Source organism: Tupaia chinensis, unplaced genomic scaffold (genome assembly GCF_000334495.1).
Source record: "Tupaia chinensis unplaced genomic scaffold, TupChi_1.0 Scaffold000578_2, whole genome shotgun sequence".
Lineage (NCBI taxonomy): Eukaryota > Metazoa > Chordata > Mammalia > Scandentia > Tupaiidae > Tupaia > Tupaia belangeri.
In genome coordinates this window covers 2,155,056-2,161,771 of record NW_006160094.1, presented here as the reverse complement: position 1 = coordinate 2,161,771, position 6,716 = coordinate 2,155,056, and the positions used below count along the sequence as shown (strand labels likewise).

The 6,716-nt window shown below is 40.2% G+C and overlaps 1 protein-coding gene across 4 annotated transcripts in view; it reads right to left on the bottom strand.

The window, feature by feature from the left end:
- Positions 1-3,774: 3,774 nt before the first annotated feature.
- Positions 3,775-6,716, bottom strand: part of CCDC7 (coiled-coil domain containing 7) — a 329,121-nt gene continuing 326,179 nt past the window's right edge. For 3 of the 4 annotated variants that reach the window (XM_006158284.3, XM_027775620.1, XM_027775621.1), the window contains exon 36: positions 3,775-3,987. The gene's annotated coding sequence lies outside the window, so the exon portion shown is untranslated. The remainder of the gene's footprint in view (positions 3,988-6,716) is intronic. The other variant, XM_027775622.1, reaches the window with a different exon arrangement.

Below are 6,716 nucleotides of genomic sequence, written 5' to 3'. Positions count from 1 at the left end.
GGGGGGTGTGCCTTCTGGCTTTCTGTCTCTCCGTCTGTCTCTGTCTTTCTGGCAAGCGCACGAGCCTTATAGCAAAAACCTCTCAAAAAAAAAAAGATGCAAATCTTGTAAATTTGTATCAAGTATTTGTTATAATTAATACTATTTTTCCTTAAATTTTAGTTATGAAAGGTACACCTAGGAATCACCTGGCTTCATTCCTTCTAAATAAGACTACAGGATAATGATACCTATTAATCTAAAATCTTGAAAATCTTTGAGCAAGTGTATACATGCATGAACTTAGAAAAATGTTCTCCCTTCATCATAGACTTGTTTGAAACCAGGTTTCTTCACATTGATGATGTAAACTCTAAAGGTGAACAGTAGCAGGTCAGAGTTTATGACCTACCTCATATGCCACATCCACAGCTTACACTATTTGGTTTTTCTTCTATACCTTTTTGTGCTATATGTAACCCCTCCAATTCTGCATTTATGCTTTGAAAACCCTGCCAACTCATACCTGTGTGGTACATCCTCTCCTGGCCAGGTATGCAACACATTTAGGTTTGCATTCAAACTGCTATTCGACCTCCCTTGTTTACTTTGCTTCCTATATACCTTGCATTTTCCTAGCTCCTTCACAGCTACTCTCTTTATTTGGTTCTTACAGATGGAGTAATGAAGTCATAAAGCTTTACCATGCCCTTGAAGGTCAATCACTTTGTCCTCCCCTGTGTGGCACACGCCATCTGTTCCACACACTTGGAAATAGGAAGCAACTTTGCAGCACAGCTAAATGATGAAAGCCAACGTGTATCATCAAAACAGGAGTTGTCAGGACCAGCAGTTAGCGTAATGGCTATCTCTCTGGACTCCCATGTAGTCGACTGCGGTTCAAGTCCCGGATCCAGTGGCTTTAAACTCACACCCGTGTGTGTGCGTGCATGCCCAAGATCCCAAGAGGCGAATGGAGGAGAAGGGATTGCAGCGTGGCCAATCCCCCTGGGGGGGGGGGTTGATTTCTTGCTTTTCTTGCTTTCTGTCTCTCTGTCTCTGTCTTTCTGGCAAGTGCACATACCCTATAGCAAAAAGCTCCCCCTCCCCCTCAAAAAAAAACCAAAAAAAAAAAAAAAAAAAACCCAAAACAGGAGTTATTCCTCTGTCCACTTCTAAAACTTAGGAGTTTCCTATTCATCTAATTTCATTCTATAAGTGCTCTCTGAGAGATTATTTAATTTTTTTTTAAAAAATTACAAATAATTTTAAACGAATAGACAAATTGCTAAAACAGTACAGATTCCCCACATGCACATTACCCTGGGGTCCTTCCAGGCGTTCCTCCTTCATCTCTGACTCTTCTGTCCAGTAGTGGGAAATTTAGCTCCCATTCTCCATCTCGCTTTACTTATTTGCACACATGCAAAGTATTTTAATTGTTGACCTGTTCTCCTGCAACAAACACATTTCTTGACTAGAGTTCAGTGTGTATACACAGTTTTGTTTTGAATATTAAAGTTTCCAGTGTGATTTTTTCAGTAAATATGTTTTTCAAATCATTTAAGAATTATTTTTAATTAAGCAAAGAGTATTGATATAATACTAGGGATATACAGTCTGTTCCTTCATTCTAAGTAGGACTTCCCTTAGTGATCTCACTGAGTAATGCCATTTTCTTTATTTTTTAAGAATTATTTTATTTAACTTCATTTATTTACTCATTCATTTCATATTAATTTGACCAGAGAGGGACAGAGTGAGAAAGCAAGGTGGGGAGGGAGTGAGAAATCAAGCCGCCAGGTTCGGGATTCGAGACATAATCAGCCACATGGGAATCAAGTGTCCTTAACCACCACGCCACCTTCCAGCCCCACCACTTTCATACTTATAAATATATTATTTTATTTAACCTTCACAGCCATGTGGACCATTCTCATAAAGCATTTTCAATAGTTCTGATGATAATAAATAGTTCTGGTGACAGGTATATCAGGGCCGTTTAAAATATTTTTAAAAATATTTTTTCTGCCCTGTGACCCAGTAGTTAAGAAAACTGGATCTCACTTGGCCAACTGTGCAGTTCAAATCTGAACCCTGGCATTGGAAAACATGCCTGTGTGTGTGTGTGTGTGTGTGTGTGTGTGTGTGTATGTGTGTGTCCACCAAATCCCAAAAGGATGGAAAGATGGAGGAGATGGGATTGTGATGTGACCATGCCCCATTGGAGAGGGGGTGCTTTCTCCCCCTTTGTCTGTTTGTCTCTGGCAAAATTTTTAAAAATTTCTGTTTCATTCTAGTTTCATTGATAGATATAACTTATGTGATGGTAAACTTTAGCTCAATGATAGTAACCATTTCCAATAAGGAGATTTTTCGTAATTAAGGGAGTGGGTCTCTGTAACTAGATGTAGAAGCCAGATCTCAACATCATTTTTATTTTCCACCATAGCGCATATGCTCTCACCAAAGAGAAATGGAGACAGACAGAGAAAGAGAAAGAAAGTGAGAAATCACACCTCCCTCCCCAGAGGGGATGGCCACACCACAATCCCTTCTCTTGCATTCTCCTCTCAGGATTTTGGGCACATGTGCACATGCTCCCAACATGTTTTTTAAGCTGCTGGCCTGGGATTCAAACTGAGTAGTTGGCCATGTGGAATCTAGCACCTCAACCACCATGCCACCTGCTGGCCTGACATTTTTTAATATCAAGTTATAAAAGGAATCCTACTTGAAGTAGTACATTACACACTGTGTTTGATTTGTTATAACTTGTAGCCAGTGTTCATACTACGAACTCTAGAGTTGCTTACAGAAATACAGAGAAGGAAGGTAGACAAAGTGGGATAAAATATCCTTTACCTAGGTCCCAACTTTGAGGTCTCACATTTGCAAGACTAAATTGTTATGCTGATGAAGTGTATATATGAGTTTTGCTTTAGAATGACTCTATGTACCACTGAGAGGTACCGAGAATGTGACAAAGTAACCATTTTTGAATCTGTCTCTAGGGTCTGTAATGGCTGTGTATGTTACAGAATTACATAAATAGAGTTAAACTAAACTATGGAAATTCAAGGACTTGACTTTTTTTTTCCACTGAAGCAGTAGCCTACCAATATAAACAGTTTTTGAAATGGTACAATGATTTTTGGATTATGAATAAAAATCTGATTAAATACATAATAGTACTATTTCATTTTGTTTTATATCATTTGGGTTATCAAGTAGATAGTCAAAATATTCATAATTTTTAGAAATATTAGAAGCTGATAAAAATTCTGAAAATAAACAAACCTTTGCAAAAAAAGAGAGACATGATTAGATGCTAATGAAGATGATGATGATAATAATAATAATAATGAAAATCCATCAATCTCAGTTCCAAAAGAGAAGGACAACATGTAGATACTGAATTACTAAACTGAACAATTTTACAAAGCTTTTTCCTATTGTTCTTTTCAATGCCCTTCTGAACAAGTGTCAGTTAAATGAGTATCAGTTTATTATCAGTTAAACTTGATAGTGACTAATACTATTCCCACAGAGAACCAGTTCTTTGACTTTACAAATAATCTTTCAGAGTTTAGCTAAGTCTGGTAGTGTGCTTTGTAATCTCACTAGGTTTAATAAATGTTACATAAAGACTTGCTTCTGCTCTCTACAATTCACTTTTAGTTTAATATGAAAAAAGTCAATCAAGGTATTTACTTTTCTACATTAAATTCTTCTATCTGGAAGAGTGAAAATGTAGAGGGGCTTTTCTCTATTATAGGATTACTTAAAAATACATTTGCAAATAACGTGACACTTAAAGAACAACACATTTTCAAAACACGCAGAGCACAAATGTCATGTAATTGATTTTACACCACACCACTACAGGGACCTTGGTGAGTAGAAGCAAGCTGGACTTCGACGCAGAGCTCCTTTCCTACCACCGGCAACAAAGAGGCTTTGATCTTAGAGGTTCACATTGGTTCCATATTATAGTTAAGGAGAGTTCTGAAAATAAACCAACGAGCATTTTTATTTCACTTCTAATAAACACACATAGAAACATTTCTGAAACTTTCGGTTTTGTGTATTTCTTGGAAATTGCATATAGATTAAAATGCTTTATTATAAGGTGCATGTGCTCATGAGAGAGGAGAGAGGGAGAGAGAGAGAGAGAGGGAGATGAGACTATGTATCCCTGGGGATGGCAACATGACTCTTTCCTCTATTCTCCTCCAGATTTTGGGCATTCACGCCTGGCATGTTTTAGCCACCGAGTGCAGTATCTAACTGCCTTAACGGCCACGTCACCTGCTGGTCCAGGAATTGGAGCACATTTTACATGAACTATGTGGCAGCTTTCAAAATATTACCCAGAGCTCTTAGTTTTCAAAGTCAGTAATCTTTGGGACCAGCAGTTAGTGTAATGGCTATGTCACTGGACTCCCACGTGGTCGACCACGATTTGCGTCCCGGACCCGGTGGCTTAAAACACACGCCGGGCGCATGTGCGTGCGTGCCCAAGATCCTGAGAGGAGAATGGAGGAGAAGGGATTGCGGAGTGGCCATCCTCCCTGGGGATGGTGGTGGGGGGGTGAGTTCTCGCTTTCTGTCTGTTTCTCTCTGTCTTTCTGGTGAGCACACGCGCCCTATAGCATAAACCTCTCCAAAAAAGAAAAAAGAAAAGAAAAAGTCAGTAATCTTTCTCTCAACGCCAAAATGTTCATTTTAGCTGGACATTGACGAAGACTCCCTCTTTGACCAGATGTATTAGGCTCCTTCAAGCCCTCTTCTCAATTAGGCCTCATCCTTGACCCTGTCTTTGGCCTGCCCTAAGCAGAGAATCCTGCTAAATCAGTTTAGAGAGAATTTCCCATACCCCCGATATCTGATCAAAGTCCTTAGTCTCCACTCTTAACACCTAACTCCTGGGCCTGCCTTTAGCAGGACTTCTGTTAGATCAGCGTAGTAAGGACTCTCCCTACCCCCTGCTGTCTCCTCTTAGTAATTATCCATCCACTGACCCCATCACTCTGTTCTTGGACTATAAATCCTTAGCTCTCTTCGCTGTACTTGAACATAAGTTAACTTCCTCTATTGTGATAATCTTGAATAAAGTCTTCCTTATTTTTAACAAGTGACAGAGTTCTTTAACGACACTGTGAGATCTTCTTGAGGACTTTGGGCTTACAATGAGACACACACTGAAGATAACTTCAGGGGCTGTAGAGCCAGTTGTCCAGTTCATGAGGACTAGCATCGGGACACTAGCTCGTGGGCCATCCATCCCTGTCCACGTTAGGTGAGCATGTGTCCTGGCGTCCCGGGTGAGAGGCGCACATTCCATGACGATAGCTTTAATCACAAGAACGTGCTCACGTGTGAGATCTTACCCACACATACTTTCTACTTCCGTCATCTCTGCCAAACCAGAGCATCTGGAAGTTCTTGCTCCCAGGACAGGTATTATGCTGGTGATTTGTGGGGTCAAGTTGTGTTGATCGAGGGTACCCAGCCTGCTGGCTCACCACCTGCAACGTGGGCACTTGACTGTCTGACTGGGAAGGTGATGGTGGTAAGGAGGGAACAGCTACAGGGCATTTTTCTGTGCCCAATCTGAATCTTGGGATCCGGAGATAATTTTCTATGTCTCAGTGAATCTCTGAGTTGTGGGTTCCTGTCTTTAGATTAAAACGGTAACACACTACAAAGTGTTACGCAGTTTCGGGAATCAGGATCTCACTCACAGAAGCTATCAAGACCTGAGATTCTTGTGACCAGCACTCCTTATTCCTTGGCCCACTGACTCGGCCATTTCTGTTGAAAAATTGCATCCTTTAAGTAGTAATTACTGAGCACAACCTATTAAAATTCCATTTTATTTGCCACCCCAGCTCTCAGCATACTGAGAATTGGTTTTTTTTTTTAAAAAAAAACTTTTAAAAATATATATATTTAACTTTATTTATTTATTTTAATTTGACCAGAAAAGGAGAGAGAGAGAGAGAGAGAGTGAGAAACCAAGCCATCATGTCTGGGACTCAGACTGTGGTTGGCCATGTGGGAATCCAGCACCCTTAACCACCGCGCCACCTGCCAGCCCTGAGGATCGTTTTCTCGATCAGAAGTCTGGCAGTTGTCTCCGTGTCATGAATTTAACTGTGAAAATCAACTGGCTCCTGGGAAGCCCCTGGTGAATTGCTTTCGGAATCTGCCTCTAAAACCATGGCCCCTGTGTCCAACATCACCCACAGACTTACACATGGAGACAAGAAGCTCCTCAAATAATCCCGCACCTATCATGTTCTTGAAGAAGGGAAAGGGATTTGCTTCTCACAAAGTACGATGGCATCGAATGGTGCTTTAGGGGACTACCTGCTCCTATTGCTCTCCTGAATCAGCTCTAAGAGATATTTTGGAATCAAATGTTTAGGACCAACAGTTTGATTTAAATGACATAGTGACAAATTAAAAATGGAATGCCAATGGCATTTTTGTCAAGCTTCAACAAAGTTATGAAGGCCCTCATAACTTTAATGAACAAAACTCATTTTTCCACTACCTTCTGTTTATAAAGATGCCATCCTAATTTATATACGCAAACAGACCTCACATAAACCTTTTATTAGGCAGTCCAGAGCTGTCTTCAGCAATACTGGTGTTAGATCACCCATAATAAAATGTATTCAAAAAGACTAAAGAAATGCTCTCTGGGCCCCATTCTGTTTACCTCCGGC